This window comes from Lactuca serriola, chromosome 7, assembly GCF_051521515.1.
Source record: "Lactuca serriola cultivar US96UC23 chromosome 7, Lser_US96UC23_V15, whole genome shotgun sequence".
In the NCBI taxonomy this organism is placed as follows: Eukaryota; Viridiplantae; Streptophyta; class Magnoliopsida; order Asterales; family Asteraceae; genus Lactuca; species Lactuca serriola.
In genome coordinates, this window is record NC_136414.1 from 175,322,316 (window position 1) to 175,336,340 (window position 14,025).

A 14,025-nucleotide genomic window follows, 5' to 3' on the forward strand; every position below is an offset into this window, starting at 1 on the left:
AATCCATTTTTTTTAAACTCCATTTTGACACCAGTTAACCACCAGTAGTCATTTTTACAAAATTTTTTTTGTTTAAATAAGCAAATCCCAAACACCCTCTAATTTACTTTTTAAGTAAAATCAATAATACGTAAGTTTTGAGCGGTCTTATAGTATTTATTTGTTTATATTCTATAAATATCTTATTGCCCATTCTAGACGTTTGTTGGAACCCTCACTGTATTTGTCTTAATTATTGTACACTGTATCATTATTTAAAAACTTCATGTAAAGTTGATATTTTCCAATATTCTCGTCATTATATCACTTCAAATAAAAATTTCCAACAATGCTGTCAAACAAATATGTAAAGACATACACCCCTGTTGTCATTATTTAAAATTTTCCATGATCAAAAGTCTGAGTCTTTGTTGGTGTTCAAAATTCCAATAGAATGGGGATGTATAACCTGCATGATAGGTTATCTATGATAAAAACATCAGTACTGTAGAATATTGTCGTTCCAGAAAAAATGATAATGACATGTATGCAGAATATTGGACTAAAAAACACGGGCGATTTCCTACTATTTGATTTGAATAAAATCTCATAATACAAATGATTTTGAGCATTATTATCATCATACATGCCATAATTTTTTCAAAGATGTTTTGTAAGAGAACAACCAACTATAGAATCTACAATCATATGCAGGCTGGTGAGGTCAGAAGTTTAGAATTTTAGAAGTTTGTGTCTACTAAACATTAATCTTCCGTCTTTAAGGTGTCAAAGGTTTTGTTCTCTTCAAAATAAATATACACTATTTGAGTGGAAATATGATTTAAGATTTATTTATATGATAATTAACATGTGCAAATTAATACAAAAACCCTTCATTTTTGCTACAAGAACTTTGCAATTATCTTATATATCACCAAATAGCATATGACGACGTAGGGATATAAGGAGTTGTTGGAAAGGATCCCTCAACAAAATAGTTTGAGGGTTCAACTCTAGATTTAAAAGTAGATTAGGAGTGTGAGTTAGTTGTTCAAAAAAATATGTTATACATCAATGCAATTAAGTTGTAATACTAAAAACAAAGAAAATGATAAAATAGAAGGGAAAACAAGTCTTTTTTACATGAGACTTAAGAGAAAATTCTAACGGTGTTAGGAAAGGAAAAATGACCAACCGTGATAGATTTTGAAACATGAGGATCATCTAATATCCATACCAATTTTTCAAAACTTGGACTAAACATGTGCAAACCATAATGACCAAAACTATAATTTACTCTAAATATTATATTCAGAACATTTGACACAAAGATACTTGTTTTTTATTCAGCACTAGTTTAGACAGAAGAAAAAACTATCATTTACCATCATTTAGATATTTTATTTAGCTAAAAAAGAAGTAAATTCTTTATAGCTAGAACACTTCATCCAAACAAAATCATTTATCTGGATAACAATTCATAGAAATATTAAAAAGATCGAACCCTGAGTTTCTATTTTTCACTTTCCACATATCAAGTTTTGAATTTTTTTGATGTAGTCATTAAATGATAGAAGGCTATGAAAATCAAAACAGAAGACCAACTAAAGGTAAAAGTATATATATACTAAATTATCTTAAAACATAACAAGAATAACCAGTTGTTTTTAACATTCCAACTTGTATTAATTTCAGGAAAAGACAATAGTAGTAATTCAGGTCATTTAATTAATTTAATTTTTGATTATTAATATGCAAATAAACAGAAGTTTTTTTTTTTCTTGTATTTAGTCCATATTTTTCTCTTATGGCGGTATTTTATTTTCTTTGGCTCTGTTAGTTGACTCTTCAGATACACTTTCTAGGTCCTCCTTAATTTTCTCATAGCCATGTGACATCTTATCTAGTTATGGTGGAAAGTTAAACTTAACTTGGAGATGGTCTATATAATGATCATCGAACATTGAACATTACACATCCACAAACAACTTAAGTACCATTAAACATTTCTTTCATGGCTCCATACATGAATCAATTCAAATTGCTGCAAACCATCACCCTTTTATACTTTTTTTTTTCACACTCACCTGCATTGGATCATCCCTAAGCCATGATCAGGAATGCTCAGCCTTGTTTCAGTTTAAGCAAAGCATGATTTATCCAGATGATGAACCGTTTTGTGTGCTAGTTGGTTTCAAACATTCCACTCCTGGAAGCCCACCAGTAATGCATCGAATGCTCCTTTTGATTGTTGTTCATGGTATGGGGTGGAGTGCAGCAGTGACCATGAGTATGGTCATGTGATCGGCCTTGACTTGAGCGGATGCTCTCTTTGTGGGCATATCAATTCAACCAGCACGCTCTTCAGCCTTGTTCATCTTCAAAGCCTAAACCTTGCCATGAACAACTTTGTTGAATCTGAAATCCCATCTGAGATTGGTCATCTAAATCAATTAAGAAGCCTCAATCTCTCTTATTCTGGGCTTAGTGGCCATGTCCCGGATGAGATCTCACAGTTGATGCACTTGTCCTCTTTAGATCTGTCATTGAATCCACTAAAGCTTCACAATCCTAGTGGCCTCAAAAACCTAGTGCAAAACTTAACAGGGCTCGTAGAACTCCATCTCTCAGGTGTTGACATTAGTTCTTCTGTACCTCATTTCTTGGCAAACTTTTCTTCTCTAAGGTCAATCCGGCTACAAAACTGTTCGCTTCAAGATGAATTCCCTGCAGCTATTTTTCAGCTACACAAGTTGAAAATTCTTGATTTGTCATTCAATACAAACCTCATAGGTGCCTTTGTTGAATTTCGTAACAGCAGCTCACTTGAACTTGTGAATCTACGGTATACAAGTTTCTCCAGGATTGTACCAGAATCCATAAGCAATCCAGAAAATTTAACAGTCTTGTGCCTTACCAATTGCTCTTTCTCAGGGCCCATTCCAGGTTCACTCTCTAACATGACACAACTCACTATATTGGCTCTTGGTGGGAATAAGTTCGCAGGCTTTGTTCCTTCATTGGTAAGTCTTTCAAAACTCGTGGCTTTAGAGCTGAGTGACAGCAGATTTGATAAGGGAGTCTTGCCTAACTGGCTTGGCATGATGACTGAACTTAATGAACTGCTTGTATACGATATGGACATAAGCGGTGAAATACCAGCCTTTCTTGCAAACCTAACCAAACTTAGTAACGTGGCAATGGGAAGAAATTCTTTTACTGGTCATATACCATCCTGGCTTTTCAACCTCACCCAACTAGCGAAGTTAGACCTTCAACGAAATCAACTGCAAGGACCAATTTCAAGCTCATTTTCCAACTTGAAAAGTCTTCAATTGCTTGATTTTGAATACAATAATTTCAGTGGGAGTGTCATCTTAGACATGTTCCTAGGACTCAACAAGCTTGAAACTCTCGTCTTAGGCCATAACGTGATATCATTAGTGGCCACCAACAACCACACCAGTAGCACCTTACCAGAACTCAAAATCCTAGGACTGTCGACATGTAACTTGAAGGAATTCCCTGCCTTTTTGCGTTTCCAAAATAAAATGGAACTCTTATTTCTTGACAACAACAAGATTGATGGCATGGTACCCGTGTGGATCTGGAACAACAGCAAAGAAACATTACAGGTGATTGATCTTTCATACAACTCCATCGCTGGCTTTCATCAGCATCCTCAAGTTCTCCCATGGAGACGTTTGGAAGGATTTTCCATAAACAATAATCAGGTCCAGGGGCATTTACCAATTCCTCCTCAAACCACAGTTTCTTATGACGCCTCAAATAACAATATGACTGGAGAAATACCACCATTGATATGTGAAGTGAAATCTCTTCGAGCATTACTTTTGGCGTCTAACAACATGAGTGGAATTCTTCCTCCATGTGTTGGTAACTTAAGCAATTCGTTGGTGGTTTTGGATCTGAACAAAAATAACTTTCATGGCGTACTGATGAGTGTGTTTATGCATGGAAGTCTGTTGGAATATATTGATTTGAGCAAAAATCAATTTACGGGTCAGCTACCAAGATCATTGACAAATTGTACCAATTTAGAGTTTCTCTCTCTTGAAGATAACTCTTTCCATGACGTCTTTCCTTCTTGGTTGGGAAATCTTCCCAACCTTCAAGTTCTCGGGTTAAAGTCTAACGAATTTTATGGTCCGATTCAGTCTTCGACAACTGTTTGGTCACAGTTCCCTAAGTTGCGGATCATAGACCTCTCTAACAATGATTTTAGTGGTCAATTGCAACAAAAATACTTCCAAACATGGAATTCCATGAAATCCGTTTATGATGGTGAGTCTATTGAGTCGCTCACGTCAACGAAGCCATACACAATGACAATAATACACAAAGGTTCCAGAACAGAGCACCAACATATCCTAAACATATTCACGGCTATTGATCTCTCTTGTAACCATTTTGAGGGAGAAATCCCTCTATCACTCAAAGATCTTCGAGGCCTTCAAGCACTCGATCTTTCCAACAACCATTTTACTTGAGGTGTCTTGCCATCGTTGGGGTACCTTAAGAATCTTCAAGTGTTGGATCTCTCCCAAAACAATCTATCTGGAGAAATTCCTAAAGAGTTGTTGCAACTCAACATCCTTTCCATTTTCAACGTGTCATTCAACCATCTTGATGGGCGCATACCACAAGGGAATCAATTTGCTACATTCGAGAACGACTCCTACATGGGGAATCTACAATTGTGTGGAAGACCTTTATCCAAGGAATGTCAAAGTTCAAAGGCATCAAGGCTTCCACCAACAAGCAATACGTATGAGTCTGAGTCTCTACTCCCAAACGAAACAATTGATTGGATCTTCGTATTCTGTGGAGTTGGAAGTGGATTGGTTTTTGGAATTGTTATTGGGAACTTTCTATATGAAAGGTATCGTGATCGGTTCTCAAAGAGGAAGGACAGATGGATAAGGAGGCCACTTCATAGCACAAGGAGAAACCAAGGTACAATAATTCCTTTAATAATCTTACACCTTTATAGCAATTTTGAAGACAATAATTTGAGATGTGGATGGGGTCTCAACCCCTCAACCAAATTGAAAGTTCTTTTTGCATTTCATCCAGAAAAGAATGACTTTTAAAAAAGGGTTATTTTTTAAATGATTAATTTTTTTTTTTTTACTTTAAAGCAATCATTACATAAGATTAACCGAATACAATAACCATGTTTTTTTTTGGAATGCACATCGATCTTATGATTGTTGATGAGTTACTTTCTATATATAGAAAACCATGAACTTACACCAGCAAAAAGCTAACCTTAGCATGTATTATCAGGTTCAGGAGGTGTGATAGCTTCACGTTCAAAGGGAAAGGAGAAGGCGTAGAAGAACTTCAAGGGATTTTAGTCTATTTTACCGTTAAATATATGTGTTTTAAGCATAAGACTGTGTTGCTTTCAATTGGATTTCTTCGAGTTATACTTTTAGTAGTTTATGTTGGCATAATCATGGACTCTCACATAAGCTACTTGCTTCATACCATGACAGTATGAGATTCCAATGTTTTGTTTTAATGAAAGATTTCCAAAAAAGATAAATATTATTACTAGTATAGAATATAAATATTTTTTACAGTTAGTTTAAGTTATAATGAAAAATGTTTAAAAACTAGAATGATTTATAATAAAGACTTAATTATATTTATCATAATACCAAACCACAAACTTTGACATATACAATGATACTAATTCATCCAAATATCATCAAACTCACAAATTTCTACTTCAGACTTACCAACCATCAATTTATAGGCTAAAGATGATATACCAACTCAAAATGCATCAATTGACAAATATATCAAAATGATTTCAGTTGACTTAACACACACCCAGTACTCATGTCTGATAAAGTTCTAGCTGGGAATGCAGTACCAAGAAGGTGTGTCATCCATTTTCTTTCATGGTTTTAAAAAATTTCATGAGCCTTAATTAAAATCCACAATGCATTTGATTCGTTCATAAACATCAATTTCTATATTAAATCAACTATTATTCATATGACAAACAACTCCCAAAATCTGACAAATTAGCGTCATCCTGGTCTCTTCTGGGTTGACTCCAAGGCTTGATTTTGGTTATATGTTAACTATTTAGTATGCGTTTATCATCAATTTGAAAAAAAAAAAGAAAAGAAAAAGAACATCGCAATAATATCTTTTCAACATACCTTGCTCAACCGACTACTGTACTCTGATCCGGATCAAGTATTACCACTGATACAAAAACAGGTCGATTGCTGACCTATTTACTCCCAATTGCTGAGTATTCTTCCATATCTTCGTTTCTCTCCTCAATCCAAGTCCGATGCATATCTATGTTAATGTTAATCTGCCTTCATCACTGGATATATACGAAAGAATCGTGAGGTTGAATTTTCAAATTAGCTATTTATAATTTTGCACTTCGACAAATTACATATTGGTCCTCCAATTTAAATTTCATTCGATTAAACCCCAACGCCTTTTTATATTATTACTTAATATCCCGATTAGCATTTCACACTTAATCAAGTCAACCACTTGTTTCAGTATTTTTACATAAATCCTGCTAAAAAAGTTATATAATGCATTACTTATTTGTTTATTACAAAAGATAATAGCTTCCAAATTTTGCCCGGTGTTACAATTCTTTTGGCTATGAAACAACTAAAACATATCTACTTGATCTCAACTATATTAAGACATAACTGAAATTTTGCCTCAAAATGATTACAACTTTCAAGTAGAAGTAACGTCTTTTAGTATTCTAAGTAGCTGCCTCGGGGCCTCAGAAAAATAAGCAACCCAACCTAACCTAGCTATGGATACACTCTACTTTTACCCATATTAGCAATTACTTGCATACATTTACATATAGCAACAACATGCTTACGTTTTTACCACTAACAAAAATATGTAATCCATAACAACAATATACTTAGTTATTTCATACAAAGGATTTCTTTAACAGGCTTGCCCATATCGGTCAGCCTATCAAAAGTTAGTTATTTGAAACTTCTCTCTAATCAAATTTACCATCCAAACAATCAAAATTAACTTGTGAACATGTAAAACATTGCTTTAATTTATGGAGTTCTTATTATCACCAATCCTAATCAATGGAACAAACAAAAATTAAGGTAGGAAACAAATAATTCACAAAAATAAAGCAAGATGTTGATCATATAGGCGCCAAATGCAAGTAATTCTTACCAATTCTTATCATGAACAACTAAAATCATAAGCATAAATTCCTAGCACCATACTGACACTCACATACACAATTAAGAAGACGAAATGAGATTGCCTTTGTTTGGGTCTCCAAGCTTTTCAAGAATAACTTTAGTAAAAGCATATTGACTTGTGATACGTACGTTTAACATTCTGACATTATATATGTATCCATTGTAATGAATCTAAGTTTAATCCAAAAAAAAAAAAAAAAACCAATGCATTAGCTATACATACAAAAGCAAAAGACAAAATCACAAAATGCTGAAATATTGCAAATACAAATCCACTTTGACTTGTCATACAAATTTCTATGGCTCATGTATGAGATTAACATTTAAACAATCATGTAAAAGGTACCACTTTGACTGAATATCAGCCCACATCCCAAGTTTAACAGCAGCATATTCTTCAATCTTTTCACAACACACCCACTTCATTTCATCAAAATCTAGTTCATGAAGCTTGACCAAAACCGAATCTTTTGATGATTAATGCATCACATAAAAGTTTGCACCCGTACTTAGAAACTCCCCACTCAAGTATAAACATGGAAAATTCTTGGTTTGGAGTAAGATAAACTCGGGCTTTGGATAGAGTTCAAATTTATATAAATAGCTTTTGGTTAAGACTATGAGAGAAGAAATATTGGAGCGGACATTAGTCCATGATCCACTAACCGATACAAAAAACCATACTGAACCAGATTATCTTGCCAAAACCACAAGCACCCACTAAGATACTATTGAAGGGGAAAAGACAAGGATAACCTTGTTGCTGATTTTAGTGTCCCAATGTCATTTTATATGATTGAAACTAACATGTGAGCTAAGGGGCCTCATAAATTGTACTCTAATATATGTATGGGTATATATGGAGTGCACGCATGTATAAGATTGAATTTGAAGCCGATTCGACGACAAGTCAGGGGTCCGGGGTTTCCAAAGGGGCAACGCCCCTTTGACGGGGTCTAGAGGCAGCGCCCCTAGCGGGGTCCAGGGGGCAGAGCCCCTGGCTGGGGTTCTATTTCCACATACACCAACTTTCTTCCCACCTTCAGGACACCTTGTTCCCCAATACTGGTTCTATTTCCACTTACACCACCAGCTTTCTTCCCATCTTCAAGACACCTTGTTCCCAATGCTGGTTCTATTTCCACCTACACCAGTTTTCTTCCGACCTTCGGTTCCAACATCTATTTTTTCCAACTCTGGTGGCATCTGGATATTGCCATTTACATGATCTACCATTATGTCCTTAGTGTTGTAAAACAAACTAAAAGACGCGCAAGGAAACCGACAAATAATATTGTGAATTATATGTCGATTAGTTGTGAATAATAGATCCAATTATTATTATTATATTTACCAAGTTTCGTCCAGAAACCAGATCTATCCTTATCGACTAGATCTGATTATAAGAAAGGTAGAAGAAGACTGTCATGTTATTGGACGAATTAAACACAAGACAGAAAAGTAAAACCGACCTGTTAATTGCTGATCTTGATCTTGAAGCAACTGCACGGATCAGACTCCTGTCCTTAAAGGTTTTTACTTCGCTTCTACTGACTGTAAGCAACAGAGTAAAACCCCAGGATTTAATGCAGCTTGATCGATATTCCAACAGCACTGGAAATCGACAAACACAAAGCGACTACTTGGAAACCAGAAGAAAAACGCAGAGAGAGGGAAAGAGCTTTTCAGATTTCGTGAGGTGTGAATGTGGCTCCTAGGGAGCTGTATTTATAGGTATTGTAACCCTAGAAGGCATCAATCGGACCAAAGTCCGGAACTGGCTGAACATAGCATAGCATAACATATCAACTAACATAAACACATATACTGCATACTGCATCGGACCGAAGCCCGGAACACATAACACATAAACATGCTTGAATCACAAATACACCAAGCATCCTCAACTACTGCATCGGACCGAAGTCCGGAACTACTGCTAACTAAACGTGCCGACATTGTGGCCGTAGACCCGTTCCTACTGGAAGGAAACTTACCTCGTGATGCTGACTGCTGAACTCCTGAATGAGAAATCCCTGATTGCTGCTCCGGCTGCTTCCCGACTATCATAGGAAATAAAACACTAAATCAGAATAGGGATTCTCCTATGGGTAAAATGATCCTTTTACCCCTGCTATGGCATGGGTCACGATATGGCCAACACCCTCAATTTCTTCTAAGTCCATCAATGGCCCCACTATAGGCCCACTAATGGCCCAATTTTCTATATTGAGTCCAAAACCTTTTATTGGGCCTTACTCAAGCCCAATACTAATCCTTGGTCCCAAAGCAACTGAATTCTGATGGCCACTAAGGCCCAAGGACCCTAAGTCTAAAACTCAGCCCACACCGAGGCCCAAAACACTCGAAGCCCAAACTGGCAGTGTACGCGGGGCGTACACCATGGTACGTTGAGCGTACTGGCTGCTGGCTTGTACGCGGCGTGTACCTCCTTGTACGCCCAACGTACAACCCTGTTAAGCCAAAATCTCATTAAGTGCTTAATAATCCGATCCAGAAGCTACGAATCCAGATCCTAAGCTTGTTCCACGTCTTAAGCCATAAAGTTGCTTACGTGATGGCTTACAAGTCTCATAAAGGCTCAAAATTCCATAAATAACATTCTACTTCCAAGAAGCTAACTAGATCTCATGCATGGTTCCATATAAGCCACAAAGATTGCAACTTTATTGCTAGGAAGATGTTTTTGAGCCTTAAGGATGGCAATCCAAGATCCAAAATCGACTTACAAGATCAAGACTCAACCTTTGGACTTAAACAGTTCCAAACTTCCATAACCTAGATCTAGAAGGAAAGAGGAAGAAAGTTCAGAACTTTATACCTTCCTTTGTTGACCAAGAGGGTGCTAAGTCCAGATCCCTGAGCTCAAGCTTCTTCTCCAACTTCTTCCCTTCCTTCTTCATTACTTCCTTTCCTTTAAACACCCACAAAAGCTTCTTCACACACAAAGAGATGATAAGAACGACTTAGGGTTTTCTTGAGAGTGAGGAGGCTAATAGGAAAACAGGGAAGGAGGCTATAATGGGGTTTATATAGCCTTAAACCCCTAAAATTAGGGTTATTCCTCTGGCCGCGTACGTTGGGCGTACCATATGGTACGCTGTGCGTACGCTCCTCCTCCCCGCGTTTCATTTAACCATTATGCCCAGCGTACAACGGGTTTACGCCCCACGTACGACTTATGGGCAGACTATGACTCGGCCCAAAACAAAGAGGGCCAATCCCATAAACAATTCTATTATAGCCCAAACTAAAACTTGAGAATCTAAATAAATTTATACCTCAGAAGACGATCGTTACATTTGAGCTTCATATTTGGCCTTTGTTGGGGGTTATGGACTCATAAAGTTTGGATCTTGATGAGTAAAAACCTTCCATGCATGATTTGGTAGTCTTTTGGTGAAGCTTGGGACTTAGGGTTTTAATTTGGGTCCCATTAAGTCATTTTAAGTCATAAAGTCAGGAACTTTATGACTTAAGAAGTCCCTTTGAATAAGATCTGGAAGTTTAGACTAAGGTCTTAAGGTATTAAGAGGTTTTTAACTAATTTTGGAATGATTTTGACCTTTGGAATTCATGTTTGGTGTTTCGGCTTTTTTAAGCCATACAAAGGCTAAAAGCATTCGACTTTATGGATCAAGTCACTTATATTTAGCTATTCTGAGGTTTTGGACATCTTAAGTTAATGGATTAAAAGTTAGAATTGAGAGTTGGTCAAACAAGAGAAATACGATGGGCGTACAAGCCTGTACGTGTAGCGTACAAGCTCTTAAGCCAGTACGCTTAGCGTACAAGCTGAGTACGCCCCCGCGTACTCAGTAGAGTGGGATTTCGGTTTCTAGGCTTCAGTTTGGGCCATATTTTAGGCTTTATTGTTTTAGGCCCTGTTGGGCCATCACGTTTTGGGTTGATATTTATTTGTGGAGGCCCACTATGGATTTGGGCCTAGTTTGTAAAATTGGGCTATGGATTGGGCTTTGGATAGTGTTTGGTATTTGGGCCTTTTGGACTATTAGGTTTGGGCCTAAGTCTTAGTCCAAAAGTAGGTGAGCGGTAAATTGGTTAGTTACCTTAGTAATGGATTGGAACCCAATTATTGATTGGGTGTTGTTTTGACTTCGATAGTTCAGTGATCTATCAGCCAGTACCCATGAATTTTATGTTTGATTCGGCAGTGCGAGGTGAGTCTTCTCACTATATCCATGGGTCGAAGGCACCAATGTCGGCCCATTACGTGTTATGTGATATGCTAGTTGGATCTGTGATACTTGCATAGAAGACCCCAGGGGTAGCCCGTAGTACTTGGATATAAGACCATGGGGGAGCCTATGACATTCCAGGTAAAGACCATGGGGGGAGCCAATGACATTCCAGATAAAGTCCATAGGGGGAGCCCATGGCAACTATATGTATGTTGCATGATACTTTATGGTTGTATGTTGTATGATATTATGGGGAACTCACTAAGCTTTGTGCTTACGATCTTGAGTTTATGTTTCAAGTACTTCGGTTTTCAAATGAGAGGGCTTTGGATGATTGCAGAGCACACACCCCTTGTTTCCGCATTCCGTGAAATACTCTGATTTAATGATGTTTTGCTAAGATTCAGTTACCTTGGTTTTATGGGAAAGCTATGTATTAACGATTTATTAATCTAAAAACAAATTTTTTTTATGTAATGATTTTCTTGACGTTACAACAACCATAGATTATTTTCACCGGTACACAATGGCACTTAATAATATCTTTAATATACAACCGTTCCTATTGGTCCATTGAATAATTCTCACTAATAGGAAGAAAGTGTGCACTTTTTGATAATCTGTCTATGATAACCCATATAATGCCATGCTGTTTAGATGTCATTGACAATTTTTTCATAAGGTTTATTGTCAACTTTTCCCACTTTCATATCGGTACTTCAAGAGGTTGCAAACTTCCATATGGTTTATGGTGTTTGACTTTTGCTTGTTGAAAAGTGACATACTTTTCAATATATCAACCAATATCAACTTTCATACCCAACAACCAATACTCGCTACAGAGATTGTGATATATCTTTGTGCCTCCAAGATGAATAGATAACCATGATTTGTGCGCTTTATCTAGAATAGGCGCTCATAAACCCCCAAATCTCGGTAGCCAAATTCGGGTTTTAAAGACTTTGAGACGACAATTGTCTTTAGATAAGAAGTCTACATAACCCACCATATGTTCAGACTTCATGTGTTATGTCTTTAAAGTCTCATTTTTCCACCTACGAAAATCATCGATAAGAGTGGTAAGTGGTACGACGATCTTTGAGAAATCTCGTATAAAAACTACAAATCTCAAACGCATTCTTTGGTTGTTCCCATTTATGAACTACCTCTATATTGTATGGAGAAAAACCATCACTAGATATCATATTCCCAAAGAATTGTACCTATATGATACAAATTTGTATTTAGTTATAATAACATACAATATTAGGTATTCGCTTTAAGCATTTAACTCATTGTACCTTACGAAGTGAGAATTCGCATTTCGTGAACTTAGCATATATATTTTCTTTCCTCACCAACTCCAACATCTCATGAAGATGTGTAACATGATTAAATTCAAATTTAGAGTATACCAAAATGTCACCCGATAAAGAAGATAACCGACTTGTCAAACATAAGGCGACACACTTGGTTCATAATGTCCATGAAAGTCGTCGAAGCATTTGTAAACACAAGCGGCATGATAAATAATTCATAGTTCCCATATCGGGTAGATAAATCTGTCTTTAGCATATCATCTTCACATAACTTGAGTTGATGATAACCCAACTCTTGTATCTAATTCATCGTATCTTTCATCTCGGTCGGTTCAAGATGATAATGTATTTGCAATAGGTGCAACAACTAACACTTAATCAATAAAATTTTTTAGTAGTCTAGGAAAGGCAAGACATCAGGGAAAACATGTTGGAATTCACATAGTTTTGACACATGTTTCATAGTATTCTTCACTTCTTTGGTTGGATCTAAACATATGCCATGAAGGAAAAACAACCCTTAGTAATATAAAATTATGCTTTAAGCATTGATATTACCTTCAGGTTGCCGATATGTCTTTCCCTATACATGCACAAGTAGTCTGCATTCTCAATAGGTACCTGAATTATCCTCTGAGAACAAATGATATATGCGTGGTTCTTCACTAACCAATCCATCCCAATCACAATATCAAAGTCATGTATATCAATAGGTATCAAATCTACTAAAAAGTCATGACCAACACTAGAGTGCAATTTCTATATACTCTATCAAATAGCAAAGCAACACCATTAGTCGTATCAATCATAAACAATTTTGGAAGCATAAAGTGCATGAATTCCAAGAAGCGAACATAATATGCAATAAAAAAGTGTTGGTTGCTCTAGAATCAAATAAAATACACGTAGTTCAAGAATTCTCAAAGAACATACTAGTTACGATGTCCGACTCATTTTAGGCCTCTTCAATTGTAATTTGAAAATGTAACGACCCAAATTTCACGTCCAAAAATTTTGTTTTTAAATCATTACTTTAGAAAACATTAATAATTAAAAACATTGTTTGATCAAACCACATCACAACGTAAACCATGTCTAACAGCCAAATCATACAACCAATCGAAATATCAGAGTATAAATCCCAGAGGAATCTCGTAAGTGCGGAAACCAGTGTGTGTGTATGATGTGCCGCTACCGCGCCAGCTCCTTCCCCTTCGATGAAGAGGTACCTGAAACCAAAACTGTAAA

At 36.4% G+C, this 14,025-nt stretch overlaps 1 long non-coding RNA gene and 1 pseudogene across 2 annotated transcripts; one reads left to right on the top strand and one right to left on the bottom strand.

The window, feature by feature from the left end:
* Positions 1 to 250: 250 nt before the first annotated feature.
* Positions 251 to 6,359, bottom strand: LOC145061981 (uncharacterized). The gene is made up of 2 exons (XR_013687359.1): positions 6,180 to 6,359; positions 251 to 464 (listed from the first exon to the last, which is right to left on the bottom strand). It is a non-coding gene; the product is annotated as an uncharacterized LOC145061981 (long non-coding RNA).
* Positions 2,056 to 5,459, top strand: LOC145061980 (receptor-like protein 6; annotated as a pseudogene). The gene is made up of 2 exons (XR_013687358.1): positions 2,056 to 4,956; positions 5,290 to 5,459. The product of XR_013687358.1 is annotated as a receptor-like protein 6 (transcript).
* Positions 6,360 to 14,025: the final 7,666 nt, after the last annotated feature.